Genomic DNA, 22423 nt, shown 5'->3' with positions numbered 1-22423 from the left:
TGGAGGTGATGGAATTCCAGTTGAGCTATTTCAAATCCATAAAGATGATGCTGTAAAAGTGCTGCACTCAATATGCCAGCAAATTTGGAAAACTCAGTAGTGGCCACAGGAATGGAAGAAGTCAGCTTTCATTCCAGTCCCAAAGAAAGGCAATGCCAAAGAATGCTCAAACTACTGCACAATTGCACTCATCTCACAGCAGCACACACTAGAAAGTAATGCTTAAAATTCTCCAAGCCAGGCTTCAGCAATATGTGAACTGTGAACTTGCAGATGTTCAAGCTGGATTTAGAAAACACAGAGGAAGCAGAGATCAAATTGCCAACACCCAATGGATCATCAAAAAAGCAAGAGAGTTCCAGAAAAACATCTATTTCTGCTTTATTGACTATGCCAAAGCCTTTGACTGTGTGGATCACAATAAACTGTGGAAAATTTTGAAAGAGATGGGAATACTGCACCACCTGACCTGCCTCTTGAAAAACCTGTATGTGGGTGAGGAAGCAACAGTTAGAACTGGACATGGAACAACAGATTTGTTCCAAATAGGAAAAGGAGTTCAATAAGGCTGTATGTTGTCACCCTGCTTATTGAACTTATATGCAGAGTACATCATGAGAAATTCTGGGCTGGAAGAAGCACAAGCTGGAATCAAGATTGCTGGAAGAAATATCAATAACGTCAGATATGCAGATGACACTACCCTTATGGCAGAAAGTGAAGAAGAGCTAAAGAGCCTCTTAATGAAAGTGAAAGAGGAAAGTGAAAAAGTTTGTTTAAAGTTCAACATTCAGAAATCTAAGATCATGGCATCCAGTCCCATCACTTCATGGGAAATAGATGGGAAAACAGTGGAAACAGTGGCTGACTTTACTTTTCTGGGTTCCAAAATCACTGCAGATGGTGAGTGCATCCATAAAATCAAAAGACACTTGCTCCTTGGAAAAAAAGCAGTGACAAACCTAGACAGCATATTAAGAAACAGAGACATTATTTTGCTGACAAAGGTCCCTCTAGTCAAAGCTATGTTTTTCCAGTATTCATATATGTATGTGAGAGCTGGATCATAAAGAAATCTGAGCACCAAAGAATTGATGCTTTTGAACTGTGGTGTTGGAAAAGACTCTTGAGAGTCCCTTGGACTGCAAGGAGATCCAACCCATCCATCTGTCTGACTCTTTGTGAGGGCATGGACTGTAGGCTACAGGATGAGATGGCTGTACATGGCCTACATGGACTGCAGGCTAGAGGATGGCTACATGGGATTCTCCAGGCAAGAGTACTGAAGTGGGTTGCCATTTCCTTCTCCAGGGGATCTTCCCAACCCAGAGATCAAACCCGGGTCTCCAACATTCCAGGCAGACACTTTAACCTCTGAGCCAGCAGGGAAGCCCAAAGGAAATTAGTCGTGAATATTTACTGGAAGGACTGATGCTGGAGCTGAAACTCCAATACTTTGGCCACCTGATGTGAAGAACTGACTCATTGGAAAAGACCCTGATGCTAGGAAAGATTGAGGGCAGGAGGAGAAGTGGACGACAGAGAATGAGATGGTTGGATGGCATCACTGACTCAATGGACATGAATTTGGGTGAACTCCGGGAGTTGGTGATGGACAGGGAGGCCTGGCATGCTGCAGTTCATAGGGTCACAAAGACTCAGACACGACTGAGCGACTGAACTGATACTGATGTGCACAAGGCATAACTGTCACAGCTGGAGGTAGCATGTCTAAGACCTACAGTGGACATTGGTAAATTTATCCACTGGCTTTGACATAATGAAAGGGAAACTAAAGAGAGGTAGCTTTTCATATTACTGTAATTTATTATGGAATTACTCAACATAATAAAAGATTTTCAAATACAAATTCTAATCTAAATCAATCTTCCAATTAAAATATACTACAATCAGGCATATATTTTAGTGGTAGAGGAAGAAGAGCACAGTATCTTAACCTTTACAGGGTGCCTGCAATGGTCCATTAGTTGCTTTGCAGGTATGGATGTGCTCTCCTTTTCCAGTGGTTAATTAGGTCATCAGCTTGGACAGGCACTTTATAAAGGCTCTTATCAAAGGAAGTTCAAGTGTCTGCAGAGAGACTATTATGAAAAGTCAAGAAATAAATACTGGAGAGGATGTGAAGAAAAAAAAATTAGGAAAGAAGAAATCTATCCTTTTAGATTCTTCTGGCTGATCTAGGAATTAAGTTTACATGAGACAGGGGAAAAGTTTAATAACAAGAATACATGGGAGAGACACAGGAAAGCAGCAGTATTTACCAGAGGGAAAGGGGGAGGGCAAAATGAATAAAGAGTGTTAACTGTATGGTGATGGATGGAAACTAAACTTTTGGTGTTGAGCATGCTATAGTGTACATAGAAGGTGAAATATAATGTATTGAAATATAATGTAAAATGTATACCTGAAATTTATATAATGTTATCTCAAAAACAAACAAACAAAAAAGTCTGAAACTGAGCAGACCCCTGTGAGGCTTGTGGGTACGGAAGGCTTTCTAGGTTCCCCCTTCCGTGTAGGGAACAGACTCCAGCTACCATGACCTTCACTGAGTCCCAAAGGGTAAATTCAGTTCAGTTCAGTTCAGTTCAGTCGCTCAGTCGTGTCCGACTCTTTGCGACCCCATGAATTGCAGCACACAAGGCCTCCCTGTCCATCACCGACTCCTGGAGTTCACTCAAACTCATGTCCATCGAGTCGGTGATGCCATCCAGCCATCTCATTCTCTGTCGTCCCCTTCTCCTCCTGCCCCCAATCCCTCCCAACATCAGAGTCTTTTCCAATGAGTCAACTCTTCGCATGAGGTGGCCAAAGTATTGGAGTTTCAGCTTCAGCATCAGTCCTTCCAATGAACACCCAGGACTGATCTCCTTTAGGATGGACTGGTTGGATCCCCCTGCAGTCCAAGGGACTCTCAAGAGTCTTCTCCAACACCACAGTTCAAAAGCATCAATTCTTCGGTGCTCAGCTTTCTTCACAGTCCAACTCTCACACCCATACATGACCACTGGAAAAACCATAGCCTTGACTAGATGGACCTTTGTTGGCAAAGTCATACCTCTGCTTTTCAATATGCTATCTAGGTTGGTCATAACTTTCCTTCCAAGGAGTAAGTGTCTTTTAATTTCATGGCTGCAGTCACCATCTGCAGTGATTTTGGAGCCCCCAAAAATAAAGCCTGACACTGTTTCCACTGTTTCCCCATCTAATTCCCATGAAGTGATGGGACCAGATGCCATGATGTTAGTTTTCTGAATGTTGAGCTTTAAGCAAACTTTTTCACTCTCCTCTTTCACTTTCTTCAAGAGGCTTTTTAGTTCCTCTTCACTTTCTGCCATAAGGGTGGTGTCATCTGCATATCTGAGGTTATTCACATTTCTCCTGGCAATCTTGATTCCAGCTTGTGCTTCTTCCAGCCCAGTGTTTCTCATGATGTACTCTGCATAGAAGTTCAATAAGCAGGGTGACAAAATACAGCCTTGCATACTCCTTTTCCTATTTGGAACCAGTCTGTTGTTCCATGTCCAGTTCTAACTGTTGCTTCCTGACTGGCATATAGGTTTCTTCAGAGGTAGGTCAGGTGGTCTGGTATTCCCATGTCTTTCAGAATTTTCCACAGTTTATTGTGATCCACACAGTCAAAGGCTTTGGCATAGTCAATTAAGCAGAAATAGATGTTTTTCTGGAACTCTCTTGCTTTTTTGATGATCCATCGGATGTTGGCAATTTGATCTCTGGTTCCTCTGCCCTTTCTAAAACCAGCTTGAACATCTGTAAATTCATGGTTCAAACAGCTGCTAATCAGGGAAGGGAGAAGATGGAGACAAAAGGGAGGATCAGCCAAGAAACAATATTGCAGCCTTGGGGCAGGGTCTTGGTTCCACCTCACAGGGAACACATAAAATGTTTGAGTTCTGTACAGAACTAAAACCTAACAAATGGAAGATGCCAGTATTCTCATTCCAGAGAAGAATATTTGAGGCCAGATTAAAGGAACCAGAAGAACTCATCAAGCAATTACCCAAGACCAGATTAAAGGAGATTAAAGTGAACTGAGATTAAAGGAGGGCAGGTCCTGCACAGGCCCTAATCTTATCAGTAACCCCACCCTTGAACCACTGCTATGAAGTTCAGTTCAGTTCAGTTGCTCAGTTGTGTCCAACTCTTTGCAACCCAATGGACTGCATCACGCCAGGCTTCCCTGTCCATCACCAACTCCAGAGCTTGCTCAAACTCAAGTCCATCAAGACAGTGATGTCATCCAAGCATCTCATCCTCTGTCATCCCCTTCTCTTCCTGCCTTCAACCAGGGTCATCATCAGGGTCTTTTCAAATGAGTAAGCTCTTTGCATTAGGTGGCCAAAGTATTGGAGTTTCAGCTTCAACATCAGTCCTTTCAATGAACACCCAGGACTGATCTCCTTTAGGATGGACTGGTTGGATCTCCTTGCAGTCCAAGGGACTCTCAAGAGTCTTCTCCAACACCACAGTTCAAAAGCATCAATTCTTCAGCGCTCAGCTTTATTTATGGTCCAACTCTCACATCTGGACATGACGACTTGAAAAACCATAGCTTTGACTATACAGACCTTTGTTGGCAAAGTAATGTCTCTGCTTTTAATACACTGTCTAGGTTTGTATAGCTTTCCATCCAAGGAGCAAGTGTCTTTTAATTTCATGGCTTCAGTCACTATGGCTGCAATTTAATTTCATGACTGCAATCACTGCAGTGATTTTGGAGCCTAAGAAAATAAAGTCTGTTACTGCCTCAACTTTTTCCCCTTCTGTTTGCCATGAAGTGATGGGACTAGATGCCATGATCTTAGTTTTTTGAGTTAAAAAAACAAAACTAGAATAAACCACAGTCCAAAATATGTGTGAGTTTTAAGCCAGCTTTTCACCCTCATCAAGAGGCTCTTTAGTTCCTCTTCATTTCTGTCATGAAAGTTGTATTATCTGCATATCTGAGGTTGTTGATATTTCTCCCAGCAATCTTGATCCCGGTTTGTGACTTATCCAGCCCGGCATTTCGCATGATGTATTCTGCATATAAGTTAAATAAACTTCTGGCTATAGGTTTTACAAATAGGCAAATTAGGAAACCCTGATATTGATCCTGATTATATATAGCAACATTTCTAGGATATGGAGGCAGCTCTTAAGTGTTGATACTGTTGAGATATTATGACCATATCTGAGACTCAGAATCATAATCATAATACTCTTCTCTTCTCTCTGTCTCTGTCTCTTTCTCTCACACACACATTATAATTACCAAGGGAGTATAGGGTTGAGAGAAGTAGGTAGTTGATATATATGAAATTAAAAATGTGGTAGTTCCAGCAAGTAGGAGTTTTTAGATTGTGAATCATACCCACTATAGTTAAAAAAACAAAACTAGAATAAATCACAGTCCAAAATATCTGTGAAGACCACTGTGTAAACAAGAGTGGTTTTGACACCTTCAAGACCAGCATCAGTGATACAAAAAGCAAGAAGGAGGATTTGGGAATTTCAACATAATTAATGAAGAGTTGTATTCAGAGCATTTTGGATAAATGTGCCTCGGGGGGTCAATGCTTACATAATGCTCTAGTGTAGGTAAAAATTTTACTGCTGTCTTTTGCTCAGAGCACGTGTAGTCAGCTGCCACACCTAAAAGATAAACTACTGGCACACTCCATCTAGAGCATATTATGATTCTTCCCCATAATTATCAAAGGAAGGTTTGCTTTACAAAACAACATCTATAGATGAGCTGCTAAGGGATCTCAAAAACAAAGATAAGGACACAAGCAAAAAACACTGATTAATATTTGAACAACAGTTATCATGTAAGAAAACAAAATTAATAAACAGAAAAGTTAACATTGAAGTAATAGAATAAATAATAGCAAATGAAAAATATTTTAAAATAACTATAACTAATATTCTCAAAAGAATAAGGAAAGTTATCAAACCCATAAACAAGGAAAATGCTGGCATAAAACAAAACAAATGATAAGTCCTGGAAACTACATAAATAAAAAGGAATAAAAATAAGGAATGCAATGGTTATCTGTAGTAGCATTATGCAACAGCAGAAAAGAAAAAAAAAATGTGTGTTAATACATTAAACCAAAAGATTCTCACAAAAATGCAAAATGAAAAAGAAATAGAAATTTTGATAAAGCAACAATAGACATGGAGATTAGATCCAGAAGTTCAACATCCATGTAGCAGGAATCCTATAAGAACAGAAAGTATAGAGAAGAGCAAGTAAATAAATCAATAATAGAAGATAATTCCTCCCAAGTGATAAAAGATACTAGTCTTCAAATGGAGAGAGAAGTGCTAAACCAGGTAAACAAAGAAGACATGTATACAATGCATTGGAGTGACATTTCTGAACATGAAGAATTTAAAAAAGGATTAAAAAAATATCCCAAAAGTTTACATAAAGAAGAAAATAGCAAAACAAACAAACAAAAAACCCAGTACATTCAGTTCAGTTCAGTTGTTGCAGAAACCAGTACTCAAGAAACCAAGCACCACACTCGGAGAGTTGGAGAATTCAGGTTTATTATGCCGGAGGGCCCAGAGGAGTTAGCCCTCCAAGCTCTGAGCCCTGAACAAAGGGATTACAGAGTTTTTAAAGACAGTCTATAGTGGGCAACACTAGCTGTTAATAGGCTGGTTTAAACTAAGGGGTTTCTCATGCGAGGGAACAGCAGTCAAGATGGGAAGGGGGATGTCTGGCCTGGACAGGCATGATTAAGCAGGTTTGCAGGGGCTGGGCGATTGCAAAGAGCAGGACAAGGGTTAGTGAGATAAACTCCAGTTCCTAGTATTGCAAGCTCCCACTTTCTGAGACTACATGACCTACGTGACCTACGTGATTTAGACTTAACAAGGGGGCAAGCTGAGTTAGAGGCAGAAGAAGAAGGAGGTTATGTAAAATTTTAACTTTTCCTCTTCATAGTTACTCAGTCGTGTCTGACTCTTTGCGAACCCATGGACTGTAGCATGCCAGGCCTCCCTGTCCATCACCAACTCCTGGAGTTTACTCAAACACATGTCCATTGAGTCAATGATGTCATCCAACCCTCTCATCCTCTGTCGTCCCGTTCTCCTCCAGCCTTCAATCTTTCCCAGCATCAGGGTCTTTTCAAATAAGTCAGCTCTTCGCAACAGGTGGCCGCAGTATTGGAGTTTTCAGCTTTAGCATTATTCCTTCCAAAGAACACCCAGGACTGATTTCCTTTAGGATGGTCTGGTTGGATCTCCTTGCAGTCCAAGGGACTTTCAAGAGTCTTCAACACCACACTTCAAAAGCATCAACTCTTCAGTGCTCAGCTTTCTTTATAGTCCAACTGTCACATCCATACATGACTACTGCAAAAACCATAGCTTTGACTAGATGGACCTTTGTTGGCAAAGTAATGTCTCTGCTTTTTAATGTGCTGTCTAGGTTGGTCATAGTTCTTCTTCCAAGGAGTAAGAGTCTTTTAATTTCACGGCTGCAATCACCACCTGCAGTGATTTTGGAGCCCCAAAAAATAAAGTCTGTCACTGTTTCCACTGTTTCCCCATCTATTTGCCATGAAGTGATGGGACCGGATGCCATGATCTTAGTTTTCTGAATGTTGAGCTTTAAGCCAACTTTTTCACTCTCCTCTTTCACTTTCATCAAGAGGCTCTTTAGTTCCTCTTTGCTTTCTGCCATAAGGGTGGTGTCATCTGCATATCTGAGGTTATTGATATTTCTTCCAGCAATCTTGATTCCAGCTTATGCTTCATCCAGCGCAGCGTTTCTCATGATGTACTCCGCATATAAGTTAAATAAGCAGGGTGACAATATGTAGCCTTGATGTACTCCTTTCCATATTTGGAACCAGTCTATATTTAGCTTTAAGTATAAACCCAGTAAAGTTTACACTTAAAGATAAATACCTGTGGATACATAAGGTCAAAATAATTTTTATGATTATTTAGAACTAAAATTTTTGGAGATATAAAATTGAGATACAACAGGAAAGTAATTGTAAAGTTGCAAAGTTATTGTCTAAAATAAAGGAATATACAGATTCTAATGAAATTTAGATTTTGATTTTTATAAAAGGATTATAAATGTCTGTGTTGAGAACCAACCAAATCCACAGAAAGAGCATATTCACCTTTGAAAGTACAAGAAGAAAAATAAAAGTACAGATCAAATCATCAACACAGGTAAAAGGAAGCAAAGAAAAATGACAAATAGAAAACATAAAACATGATAGCAATACTAAGGAAAAAATGTACTAGTAATTATAATAAATATTAATAGTTTATTTTACTCTAATAGTAGAAGACCCTCTGAATGAAAAAATTTTAAACTTTTAATTATGAAATAATTTTAATATTACAAAATGTTTCAAAACTAGTTAAATAATTCTCTTATAGATTTACCAAATGTTAACATTTAAAACACTTTGATTTTTCTGTCTCTGATTTTTCCCTGAAATGTTTCACAGTAAGTTGCAGACAGGATGCTCTTGCACAATTTTACAAAGGACCATCTTACTGGAACAAATGGTGAATATCGAATAAGGTCTGCATTGAGATAATAATATATCATTGATTGATAATTGTACTGTGGTTACATAAAAGCACCCTGTCTGCAACTTTTTCCCCATGATTTTTTGGAGAACTTCTTTACTTTCAAATACCACAAGGTGTTCCAGAATCATTTTATATTTTTACGTTCCCTAGAATTGGAATCAGCATCTTCTTTAAGGAGTCCTTGTTATTTATTGTAGAATCATGTTTAGCAATGAAGATTTGGGCATTGGGTGTGCTCATTAGTACTAGAGTTACATGTATTTCTATTAACTCTAACTGGACAAAACTGAGATATATATGTATGTATTCATATACACATACATACATCCATATTTCTGTATCTATCAATCTATCTTTCAAAAACCATGAAATAACACTGATGATACCTCTAATTCAAACCCAATACCGTAAGGTTTGTCATAGGCTTCCCTCTTTCCTTTTTTAAAATAATTTATTTATTTTAATTGGAGGCTAATTATTATATTGTAGTGGGTTTTGCCATACACTGACATGAATCAGCCATGAGTGTACATGTTTTGCCTATCCTAAACACCCCCTCCCACCTCCCTCTCCATCCCATCCCTCAGGGTCATCCCAGCACAACCAGCCCTGAGCACCTTGTCTCATGCATCGAACCTGGACTAGTGATCTGTTTCACATATAATATACACGTTTCAATGTTATTCTCTCAAATCATCCCACCCTTGCCTTCTCACACAGAGTCCAAAAGATTGTTCTATACATCTGTGTCTCTTTTGCTGTCTCACATATAGGGTCATCATTACCATCTTTCTAAATTCCATATATATGTGTTAGTATACTGTATTGGTATTTTTCGTTCTGACTTACTTCAATCTGTATAACAGGCTCTAGTTTCATCCACCTCATGAGAACTGATTCAAATGCATTCTTTTTAATGGCTGAGTAATACTCCATTGTGTATATGTACCACTGCTTTCTTATCCATTTGTCTGCTGATGGACATCTAGGTTGCTTTCATGTCCTGGCTATTATAAACAGTGCTGCAATGAACATTGGGGTACATGTGTCTCTTTCAATTCTGGTTTCCTTGGTGTGTATGCCCAGCAGTGGGATTGCTGGGTCCATATGGCAGTTCTATTTCCAGCTTTTTAAGGAATCTCCTCACTGTTCTCCATAGTGACTATACTAGTTTGCATTTCCACCAACAGTGTAAGAGGGTTCCCTTTTCTCCACACCCTCTCCAGCATTGTTTGTAGACTTTTGGATCGCAGCCATTCTGACCAGTGTGAGATGGTACCTCATTGTGGTTTTGATTTGCATTTCTCTGATAATGAGTGATATTCAGCATCTTTTCATGTGTCTGTTAGCCATCTGTATGTCTTCTTTGGAGAAATGTCTGTTTAGTTCTTTGGCACGTTTCTTGATTGGGTCATTTATTTTTCTTGAATTGAGCTGCAAGAGTTGCTTTATATTTTTGAGGTTAATTCTTTGTCAGTTGCTTCATTTACTATTATTTTCTCCCATTCTGAAGGCTGTCTTTTCACCTTGCTTATAGTTTCCTTTATTGTGCAAAAGCTTTTACGTTTAATTAGGTCCCACTTGTTTATTTTTGCTTTTATTTCCATTACTCTGGGAGGTGGGCCATAGAGGATCTTGCTGTGATTTATGTCAGACAGTGTTTTGCCTATGTTTTCCTCTAGGAGTTTTATAGTTTCTGGTCTTACATTTAGATCTTTAATCCATTTTGAGTTTATTTTTGTGTATGGTGTTAGAAAGTGTTCTGGTTTCATTCTTTTACAAGTGGTTGACCAGTTTTCCCAGCACCACTTGTTTAAGAGATTGTCTTTTCTCCTTTGTATATTCTTGCCTCCTTTGTCAAAGATAAGGTGTCCATAGATGAGTGGATTTGTCTCTGGGCTTTCCACCTTCATTAATTTGATTAATATGTATCTTGGGGTGTTTTGCCTTGGGTTTATCATGTTTGGGACTCTCTGGGTTTCTTAGACTTTGGTTATTTCCTTCCCTGTTTTAGGGAAGTTTTCAACTATTATCTCCTCAATTATTTTCTCATGGCCTTTCTTTTGGAGGGGGAGAGGGCAACAAGCCAGTAATCACACTACTAAGTAAAAATGGTTACTGAAGATTTGATTCTTAAAGATACAAAATTGATAACAAATATCAAAAAGCAAAGATTAAAAATCTAGAGGTTAGACTCTCAAAAATACAATATTAAAAAAAGCAAACAAAACAAAATCACAAAGATTATAAAACATATATATGAAGTTTGCTTTAAAAATAGTGTCTTTTTTTGCAAGGTAATAGGTTATAAAAGTGAAAATTAAACGAGTAATAGAGGATTTAAAATTTTAAAAAATTAAAAATAAAATAAATTAAAAAAAATGATAATAGTAAAAATATATCTAGGAATTTCTCTGGAGCTGTTGCAGGCAGTGTGGGGTCAGTTCAGTTTCAGATAGTTCCTTGTTCCAGCTTATACTTCTCAGGATCCATAGGCCTCTTCCAATGCAGTTGGTGCTAACTACAAGGTTTTAATCTGTTGCACCTGTCACTTCCAAAGTGGTTCCCTCTGTTTATTTTGGCTTCTTCTGTTTGCAAGACTCTTCAGTGTCTAATTTACACCCTGACACAAGGGGGCAAAGGTGGTCACTTATTTAGGCTCACTTGTTCAGTCGTGCTGTAGGGAGGGAGGAACACTGCAAACAAATATCACTGGCGTGTGTGAGGAGTGCTCGCAGTGTCTAGGCCACACTGGGTTTGCCCCCGCTCACAGCATGTGTGCTTTCCCAGTCTATACTTCTCAGGCTCGAGGTTGCTCTGCAGGGGATCTGTCTAAAGTGGGCTCTGGGTTGCGTGCACTTCCCAGGTCTAAGCCGCTCAGGTTTAGGTTCTTGGGTACTCCACAAAGGCGCAGACTCAGTTGGGCCTGAGTTTGTGCCCTTCCCAGGTCTGAGGAGCTCAGGCGACCAGGTGCTTGGCCAGCACACTCTCCTTAGGTGTGGTGCATCTTATCACCTCCCTCATCCCAGCCGCTCAGTTTCCCAGGTGTGACATCTCAGGTGTGCTGTGTGTCTTTTCTGGGGAGCTGATCTCTGGCTGCAACCCTCTCAGTGGATGTCATCCATTCAGGATCCCAGGAAGGCTTGGCTGGCAACTGGGAGCCTGTTCGCAGTTTGTTGGAGGATGCCGTTTCTGGGGCTGAGTTTGCCCCTTTCTGGCTCTGGCTGCCGCCCTCCTGCCTCCCTGCCTCCTGGCAGGGGATAGGCTGATCTGCTGCTGGCTAGCTCTCCTCTGGTATTCACTCAGTCCTTGGTTCTGTGAATGGCCCGGCAGTGCCTTAGGTTAGGGCTTTTGGTGGGAAAGTTCTCTCTCTCTCTCTCTTTTTTTGTTTCTCTCTCTCTGGTTATCCCACAGTTTGGGTTGCTATCTCATGTTAGCTCCCTCAGATTGCCCTCAGGGCATTCAGTCCCGGTCTTTAAGTTCAGTTCAGTTCAGTCGCTAAGTCGTGTACCACTCTTTGAGACCCCATGAATCACAGCACGCCAGACCTCCTTGTCTATCACCAACTCCCGGAGGTAACTCAGACTCACGTCCATCGAGTCAGTGATGCCATCCAGCCATCTCATCCTCTGTCCTTTTTCACTCTCCTCTTTCACTTTCTTCAAGAGGCTTTTTAGTTCCTCTTCACTTTCTGCCATAAGGGTGGTGTCATCTGCATATCTGAGGTTACTGATATTTCTTCCAGCAATCTTGATTCCAGCTTGTGCTTCTTCCAGCCCAACGTTTCTCATGGTGTACTCTGCATATAAGTTAAATAAGCAGGGTGACAATATACAGCCTTGATGTACTTCTTTTCCTATTTGAAATCAGTCTGTTGTTCCATGTCCAGTTCTAACTGTTGCTTCCTGACCTGCATGCAGGTTTCTCAAGAGGCAGATCAGGTGGTGTGGTATTCCCATCTCTTTCAGAATTTCCCACAGTTTATTGTGATCCACACAGTCAAAGGCTTTGGCATAGTCAATACAGCAGAAATAGATGGTTTTCTGGAACTCTCTTGCTTTTTTGATGATCCAGCGGATGTTGGCAATTTGATCTCTGGTTCCTCTGCCTTTTCTAAAACCAGCTTGAACATCTGGAAGTTCACAGTTCACGTATTGCTGAAGCCTGGCTTGGAGAATTTTGAGCATTACTTTACTAGCATGTGAGATGAGTGCAATTGTGCAGTAGTTTGAGCATTCATTGGCATTGCCTTTCTTTGGGATTCGAATGAAAACTGACCTTTTCCAGTCCTGTGGCCACTGCTGAGTTTTCCAAATTTGCTGGCATATTGAGTGCAGCACTTTCACAGCATCATCTTTCAGGACTTTAAATAGCTCAACTGGAATTCCATCACCTCCACTAGCTTTGTTCGTAGTGATACTTTCTAAGGCCCACTTAACTTCACATTCCAGGATGTCTGGCTCTAGGTGAGTGATGACACCATCGTGTTTATCTTGGTCATGAAGATCTTTTTTGTATAGTTCTTCTGTGTATTCCTGCCACCTCTTCTTAATATCTTCTGCTTCTTTTAGGTCCATACTATTTCTGTCCTTTATTGAGCCCATCTTTGCATGAAATGTTCCCTTGGTATCTCTAATTTTCTTGAAGAGATCTCTAGTCTTTCCCATTCTGTTGTTTTCCTCTATTTATTTGCACTGATCACTGAGGAAGGCTTTCTGATCTCTTCTTGCTATTCTTTGGAACTCTGCATTCAGATGCTTATATCTTTCCTTTTCTCCTTTGCTTTTCACTTCTCTTTTTTTCACAGCTATTCGTAAGGGCTCCTCAGACAGCCATTTTGCTTTTTTGCATTTCTTTTCCATGGGGATGGTCTTGATCCCTGTCTCCTGAACAATGTCACGAACCTCCATCCATAGTTCACCAGGCACTCTATCTATCAGATCTAGTCCATTAAATCTATTTCTCACTTCCACTGTATAATCATAAGGGATTTGATTTAGGTCATACCTGAATGGTCTAGTGGTTTTCCCTACTTTCTTCAATTTAAGTGTGTATTTGGCAATAAGGAGTTCATGATCTGAGCCACAGTCAGCTCCTGCTCTTGTTGACTATATAGAGCTTCTCCATCTTTGGCTGCAAAGAATATAATCAATCTGATTTCAGTGTTGACCATCTGGTGATGTCCATGTATAGAGTCTTCTCTTGTGTTGTTGGTGGAGGGTCTTTGCTATGACCAGTGCATGTTCTTGGCAAAACTCTATTAGTCTTTGCCCTGCTTTATTCTGTATTCCAAGGTCAAATTTGCCTATTACTCCAGGTATTTCTTGACTTCCTACTTTTGCATTCCTGTCCCCTATAATGAAAAGGATATCTTTTTTTGAGTGTTAGTTCTAAAAGGTCTTGTAGGTCTTCTTAGAACCATTCAACTTCAGCTTCTTCAGTGTTACTCGTTGGGGCATAGACTTGGATTACCGTGATATTGAATGGTTTGCCATGGAAATGAACAGAGATCAATCAGTCTGTTGTTTTTGAGAGTGCATCCAAGTACTGCATTTCAGACTCTTTTGTTGACCATGATGGCTACTCCATTTCTTCTAAGGGATTCCTGCCTGCAGTAGTAGATATAATGGTCATCTGAGTTAAATCCACCCATTCCAGTCCATTTGAGTTCGCTGATTCCTAGAATGTCAACGTTCACTCTTGCCATCTCCTGTTTGACCACTTCCAATTTGCCTTGATTCATGGACCTGACATTCCAGGTTCCTATGCAATATTGCTCTTTACAGCATTGGACCTTGCTTCTGTCCTGGTCCTTACCCTAAGCAATGCGGCCAGTGCCTCCCTGTTCAGCCCCCGCTTGCTGGTGGCGGATGTGAGCATTTGGGCTACCTCTCCGCTGGGAACTGCTGTTAGGCATGTAATCTGAGGGTTTTGTTTATTTATTTATTTATTTTTCCACCCAGTTATGTTGCCCTCTGAGATTCCAAAACTCCCCACAGACTTGCCAGTGAGAGGGTTTCCTGGTATTTGGAAACTTCTCCTCTTTTATGACTCCCTCTCTGGAACTGATCTCCATTCCTAATTCTTTTGTCTCTCTTTTTATCTTCTATGTTTTGTCCTACCTGCTTTCAAAGACAATGGGCTGCCTTTCTGGATGCCTGGTGTCCTCTGCCAGTGTTCAGAAGTTGTTTTGTGGGATTTGCTCAGCATTCAAATTTTCTTCAGAGAAGGCAATGGCACCCCACTCCAGTGTTCTTGCCTGTGAAATCCCATGGATGAACGAGCCTGGTTGGCTGCAGTCCATTGAGTCGCTAAGACCTAGGACATGACTGAGTGACTTCCCTTTCACTTTTCACTTTCACGCATTGGAGAAGGAAATGGCAACCCACTCCAGTGTTCTTGCCTGGAGAATCCCAGGGACACGGGAGCCTGGTGGGCTGCCGTCTATGGGGTCACACAGAGTTGGCCACGACTGAAGTGACTTAGCAGCAGCAGTCAAATGTTCCTTCGATGAATTTGTTGGGGGAGAAAGTGGTCTCCCCGTCTTATTCCTCTGCTATCTTAGGACCACCCACCTCTTTCCTTATTTGTAATTCCCCTCTCCAACAGTCAGAGACCCAACTCTCATTAAGGACAATATATTTACTTATATGTTCAATCTCAGAATACATATGTAATTGCAGAATTGCTAATCCATACCACTGTGAAAATCAAACCTATCAACAAGAGTACAATATTTGTTTCCAACTCCATCTTTATTCTTAATTTACGTTATAGCAACCTAACATGTCATGGGGGAGCTCATGTGTTTGGTTCAAATGTTGAAACTCATGATGATCATCTTTTTATATAAGAAAAACAAAACTGTATTATTCAAACAGGTGAGGAAATCTCAAGGCAAGGGGCAGGGAGAATGGCTCTCAGGGAGAAAGTCCAGAAATGAGAGAGACTGAATAGCAGTGTGCAGGCATTTTATAAAGAGAAAAGTCCCACTGGCACAAGATTTAAAAGAGGTTCTTGTCCAGGTAGCAAGAGGATCTTGTGAAATGGGAGGACTAGCGGTGATGGGGGCAAGCTTTACCAGAAGGCTGCAAGAGTTTACAGACAAGGCCAGAAATAAAGTTCAGAGGTTACTGGCTCTAAGTCATACATCATTGGGAGTCCAAATTTCTTTCCTGGAGTTTTCATAAGGTATACAGTCAAAATACTGTATTTTAGTTACTTATGTTAAGTCTTCATATCTCTCTCCACACACACTTTTGTTATTCACTATGTTATATTATTTGTTTGAAATGAAATTAGGTTCATTTGCTTTGGTTTGAATTACATTTTTTTTTTTTTTTGCTTTGCCCCATCCTTGTTGATTTTATTTATTTTTAAGCATGTGAATATTAACATGGTTAATTAGCCTCTAATTAAAATAAATGAATTTAAATTAAAAAAATTCAGAACTATACAAAAATGTATATTTAGAAAAGTATGATACTCTTCCATATTCTTTCCACTCTTTTCCATATCCTTTCCTTTCTACTTTGCTCCCAACTATACTTGTAAGTAACCAATCTCATTAATATCCTAGCTTATTTTTTCATATCTTTTTTTACATATATACATGTATATCCATATATGTATAATGAGCACACACACACTGTATATATGTATATGTGTCCATATACATACACAGTTGTTTTATATATATATATATACACACACACTAATGATTTTGGTTTCAGTACTGATCTAGACCACAAACAAACAAAAAATATGGTGTCAGTCTAGGAGCTTAGCCAAAAAGCCTTTTACTCAAAATAAGTTTTATCATCAAAACCACTTCCCCCACAGAGGTATGCATTCCAAAATGAAGTGAAATATCCAAACTTCTAACATTCATTTTTAATCAATTCCAGTGACATTACCATAGATCTAGGTATAAGCAAGTTAGTTATGAAATCAGCATCATCCACAAAAACAAATTCATCAAAAATGAAGAAGGTCCATAGGACTCAAGATCCAAGTTTCTTAAGACTCCTGATTCATAGATAAAAATTCTTTGCAAAGGGATTAAGAGAATTTGGAGAATTAATATTTTCTGAGAGGTTGTGCAAAACATACAAAAATGGCACAAAAGTGAATTCAACAGTCAGTGCACATGCACACTTCATTCACATCTTCAAAAATAAAAGGTATTCTAACACTATAAAACTGAATAAAAATACTAGCTTCAACAGCAACTGTTAAGCACTAGAGTCACATAAGTTACACCAGAATGGGCAAACATGGCCCAAGTAAAATTCTATTGTTAAAGCTGAAACAGATTTAAGGTCATTCAAGTTCAAGCACGGGATACAAATCTTTTGGAGCCCAATCTATTTGCATTTGAAATACATGACCTTTCTTCTAGCTTGTGGTCTTAAACTTCTGTTTTACAAAATTTAAAAGGAAAATACAGAAGAAACTAATAAAATACATGTTATTTTAAATCAGCTTAACATTCAAAGCTATAATTAGGATGAATTAAAGAAAGCCACAGAAGAACGATACAAAAAAGATCTTCATGACCCAGATAATCACCATGGTGTGATCACTCACCTAGAGCCAGACATCCTGGAATGTGAAGTCAAGTGGGCCTTACAAAGCATCACTACGAACAAAGCTAGTGGAGGTGATGGAATTCCAGTTGAGCTATTTCAAATCCTAAAAGATGACACTGTGAAAGTGCTGCACTCAATATGCCAGCAAATTTGGAAAACTCAGCAGTGGCCACAGGACTGGAAAAGGTCAGTTTTCATTCTGATCCAAAAGAAAAGCAATGCTAAAGAATTCTCAAACTACCTCACAATTCAACTCATCTCACATGCTATTAAAGTAATTCTTAAAATTCTCGAAGCCAGGCTTCAGCAATACGTGAACTGTGAACTTCCAGATGTTCAAGCTGGTTTTAGAAAAGGCAGAGGAACCAGAGATCAAATTGCCAACATCCGCTGGATCATCAAAAAAGCAAGAGAGTTCCAGAAAATCATCTATTTCTGCTTTACTGACTATGCCAAAGCCTTTGACTGTGTGGGTCACAATAAACTGTGGGAAATTCTGAAAGAGATGGGAATACCAGACCACCTGACCTGCCTCTTGAGAAACCTGTATGCAGGTCAGGAAGCAACAGTTAGAACTGGACATGGAACAACAGACTGGTTTCAAATAGGAAAAGGAGTACGTCAGGGCTGTATATTGTCACCCTGCTTATTTAACTTATATGCAGAGTACATCATGAGAAATGCTGGGCTGGAGGAAGCACAAGCTGGAATCAAGATTGCCAGGAGAAATATCAATAACCTCAGATATGCAGCTGATACCACCCTTATCGCAGAAAGAGAAGAACTAAAGAGCCCCTTGATGAAAGTGAAAGAGGAGAGTGAAAAAGTTGGCTTAAAGCTCAGCATTCAGAAAACTAAGATCATGGCATCCAGCCCCATCAGTTCATGACAAATAGATGGGGAAACAGTGGGAACAGTGGCTGACTTTATTTTTCTGGGCTCCAAGATTGCTCCAGATGGTGATTGCAGCCATGAAATTAAAAGATACTTACTCCTTGGAAGGAACGTTATGACCAGCCTAGACAGCATATTAAAAAGCAGAGACATTACTTTGCCAACAAAGGTCCATCTAGTCAAGGCTATGGTTTTTCCAGTGGTCATGCATGGATGTGAGAGTTGGACTATTGCTGGGAGCCGGCATATTGCATATTGAGTGCATATTGCATATTGAGTGCAGCACTTTCCACAGCATCATCTTTCAGGATCTGGACTAGCTCAACTGGAATTCTATCACTGCCGGTAGCCAGCGTGAGGAACTCCGCCCATGACAAAGGTCATGAGGAAGGAGGCTCGGCATACGCAAAGGCGGGATCGAGCTTCAGGAGTCCCCCTGGAAATTCTCGAGCATATACCCCCAAAACCAGAGTCTGCCTACTTTCTGCTTTGTGCTTTCACCTATACCTCTGACTTTGCGGGGGGCTGTCCCCCACTACCTCTCTGAAAAAAGAGTTAGCTTACAGCTCCAGTTAATAATTCCTGGGTGTGACAGTGTTTCAACCTACAAACTCCCTTGGAAGTCCTCTAGCCTGCCTGAATAGGTTTTTCCGGCCACATGTGATTGTTCAGAGCCTCCCAACTGTGAGAGGCAGGAGATGTTCTAAACTGTCTAAACACAGATTCTTTTGAGTAGTTAAAAGATTGATTAGAAATTGTATTGGTGAAGGGATTTTCACTTGTTGGGCCAATGTTTGCTGCTAAGTCTCCATATCCCTTACCTGCTGTGTCCCTGGCAGTGTATTGATTAATATAATTGGTGTAAGTAGTAGCTTTAATGTTTGTAACCTGGGACCCTTGAGTTAATTCTTTTTCTTGTTATAGCCCACCACACCTTTGCGCTGTAGGAATGCAACTTTATCTAATGCTTTTGGAGGGTGGCTCCTGACCAATCACCTTTAGAGAAAAATAAGTTTTCTGAAGAAAAGGTCTTAAAATGTTAACAGGCCTCCGGGCCAGAAGATGATGCAAATCACCTAAGCTTTTGCATATGATAAGTTTGCAGGAAGAAAGCCTGGCTTGCTGCAAGACTCTACCCCTTCCCCCATTATCCTCTATGCATAACTTAAGGTATAAAAACTACTTTGGAAAATAAAGTGCGGGCCTTGTCACTGAAACTTGGTCTCACCATGTCGTTCTTTCTCTTACCTTCTGGCTGAATTATTCAGCCTCTTTTCTCCACTGAATTTCCTCACTGAGCTATCCTCATTCTATTACTCTTTATATCCTTAATTAACATTTAATTAAGCAATTGTTTCCTCATCTTCGCCTACGCCGTCTCTCCTTCGAATACCCTGGATCAGCCGGGGCTGGTCCCCGGCAGACTATAAAGAAAGCTGAGCGCTGAAGAATTCATGCTTTTGAACTGTGCTGTTGGAGAAGACTCTTGAGAGTTCCTTGGACTGCAAGGAGATCCAACCAGTCCATCCTAAAGGAGATCAGCCCTGGGTGTTCATTGGAAGGACTGATGTTGAGCTGAAACTTCAGTACTTTTGCCACCTGATGCGAAGAGCTGACTCATTTGAAAAGACCCTGATGCTGCAAAAGATTGAGGGCAGGAGGAGAAGGGGATGACAGAGGATGAGATGGTTGGATGGCATCACCGCCTCGATGGACATGGGTTTGGGTAGACTCCGGGAGTTGGTGATGGACAGGGAGGCCTGGTGTGCTGCGGTTCATGGGGTTGCAAAGAATCGGACACAACTGAGTGACTGAACTGAACTGAAAGAAAGCCAAAACATTAAAATTGTAAAACTTGCCTGTTGCTTGTTGGAACCAGCCCTACACCAGGAGTTGGGTAATACATACAATTATTTTTAAGTAGATTACTTTACATTTCTCTAACATGTTCTTTTCATCAGTGCATTGCTAAACTAATCAGAAACTCTACACATGTATTATATTATTCCCTTAAAAAGCAGCACAATTTACCCCTACCTGCAAAGCCATCATTCAAATGACTGAGTGAGTAAAAGGAAATAAAAAGCGGAGGAATAACATATTAAGGAGAAATAATGGGAATTAGAAGATTCATGCAGTTCAGCTCTTTTAAACAGCCAGCCAGCTTATAGGCAACAAGAGATGGTTTCCATTGAGGAAGGCCCTGTGGAATGGGAATGTGGTCATCAGTGACCTCTGTCTTACCAGGGGCTGAAGTAGGAAGTTGCTGTTCTTCATTTTTGCTTTAGCCATGTTGTAATTCCAAGAATAAAAATATTTTTGCCCTTTCCACAGTTGTTTCCTTAAAAAAATTTGAACCTCCAGGCTTTTTCCCCAGATGAGGATACTTTGCTTTTAATTTTGCCTCTTCAGCTCTCCCTGGACTGGTCACTTTATCTTCCATTTCCTTTTGCTCCTCTGTGGAGTTTGCCTCAGGGCCTTCTGCAGGCATACTTCTTGCTACCCCATACCCCACTTCTCTGGCTTTGCGATGCCCTGAGATTCTAATATGTTTGACCCAAATACCTTCCTTTGCTTGAACACATCATAAAATGATAGTCTTTTTAAAAAACTGAAGTATAGTTGATTTACAATTGTGTCAATTACTGCTGTACAGCAAAGTGATTCAGTTATACATACATACATATATAATTCTTTTTAAAGAATATTTTAAAAGAAGAGTGTATATGTCTTTTCAAGTTCTTTACACAGGAAAGATAACATACTATTTTGCATACTTTATTTTTACTTGCACACTTTTTTTTTTTACTTAACATTATATCGTGGAAATCACTCCATGTCAGTTCATAGAGTTCTTCTTGTTCTTTTTTTGCATCTGCCTAGTGTCCCCCTGTGCAATGTATTGTACTTTATTCAGGTAGTCTCCTGCATGAGCATTTAGTTTGTTTCCAGTATTTTGAAATTACACTGTAACAAATAACCTTTGCATATATATTTTAATATTATTTTAGGTCTATTTTCAGGGTAAATTCCTAGGAATAGGATTACTTTGTTAGACAATGCATATGTCTTAATTTTGTTAGATATGAATAGTTCCAAATCTCCATCCAAAAGGATTGTACTACTTTGCATTCCCACCAATACTATATGAGAGTCACTGTGTCCTTATAGCCTTGCTAATAGAATGTATTGATATACTTTCCATTTTTACTATCAGATGGAAATTTTAATCCATCTATAGACTTTTATTTGTTTACAAGAGACCTGCCAAAATAAAATAAAAATAAGTAGAAGATACTAGGAAAATGCTAAGAAAATAAAGCACGTGTATCAATATTACATAGAATTCAAGGTGAATAATTAATGGGACAAAGAGAAACATGGTAGTTTTATCCTCAATAAGAGGAAATAGTCATGAACCTTTAGGCATCTAACAAGAGAGCTTTGAAATATATAAGCAAAATGTAATAGAAATATAAGGAAAAAGTTAAAAAATCACTATCATGATAGAAGATTTTAGCTTACTTCTCTTAATGGTCGAAAGATCAAGTAGACAAAAACAAGGAAGTATCTTAATTGGGGTTTACTGAGTGCTCGCTTTGGCAGCACATATACTTAATTGGGGTTGCCTAGAAGGTAGACTTTGAAAAAAGGATTGGGTATGGGTAGCGTATCCGGGATGGAGAAGGCAATGGCACCCTATTCCAGTACTCTTGCCTGGAAAATCCCATGGATGGAGGAGCCTGGTAGGCTGTAGTCCATGGGGCACTAAGAGTCAGACACGACTGGCGACTTCCCTTTCACTTTTCACTTTCATGCATTGGAGAAGGAAATGGCAACCCACTCCAGTGTTCTTGCCTGGAGAATCCCAGGGACAGGGGAGCCTGGTGGGCTTCCATCTATGGGGTCACACAGAGTCGGACATGACTGAAGTGACTTAGCAGCAGCAGCAGCAAGGGAAGCCCTCATCTTAATGAGGTACATAGAAGAAATATAACAATGTGACAGATAAGAAAACTGGTCCCTGTATGAAGTTGTGACATGCCCCAAATTACAGAGCTGTTTAGTTTCAGGCTGAGGACCAGAACCTGGCTTTCCTAACATATTTCTAGTCTTGTGTTCTCTTATTCTAGCGCTGCTGCTGCTAAGTCACGTCAGTCGTGTCCGACTCTATGCGACCCCAGAGATGGCAGCCCACTAGGCTCCCCCGTCCCTGGGATTCTCCAGGCAAGAACACTGGAGTGGGTTACCATTTCCTTCTCCAATGCATGAAAGTGAAAAGTGAAAGTGAAGCCGCTCAGTCATGTCCGACTCTTAGCGACCCCATGGACTGAGGC

At 40.1% G+C, this 22423-nt stretch overlaps 1 protein-coding gene and 1 pseudogene across 12 annotated transcripts in view; both read right to left on the bottom strand.

The window, feature by feature from the left end:
• The window catches only part of DCX (doublecortin), a 398585-nt gene that overhangs the window by 301575 nt on the left and 74587 nt on the right, over nt 1-22423 (bottom strand). The gene's annotated exons all lie outside the window — the stretch shown is intronic.
• LOC147340776 (cAMP-regulated phosphoprotein 19 pseudogene) lies at nt 20095-20577 on the bottom strand (annotated as a pseudogene).

This window comes from Bos grunniens, chromosome X, assembly GCF_055505025.1.
Source record: "Bos grunniens cultivar Pamir isolate PY7600 chromosome X, Bosgru_T2T1.0, whole genome shotgun sequence".
Lineage (NCBI taxonomy): Eukaryota > Metazoa > Chordata > Mammalia > Artiodactyla > Bovidae > Bos > Bos grunniens.
Note: the sequence above shows the minus strand (reverse complement) of the source record. Positions and strands in the feature narration are given on the sequence as shown.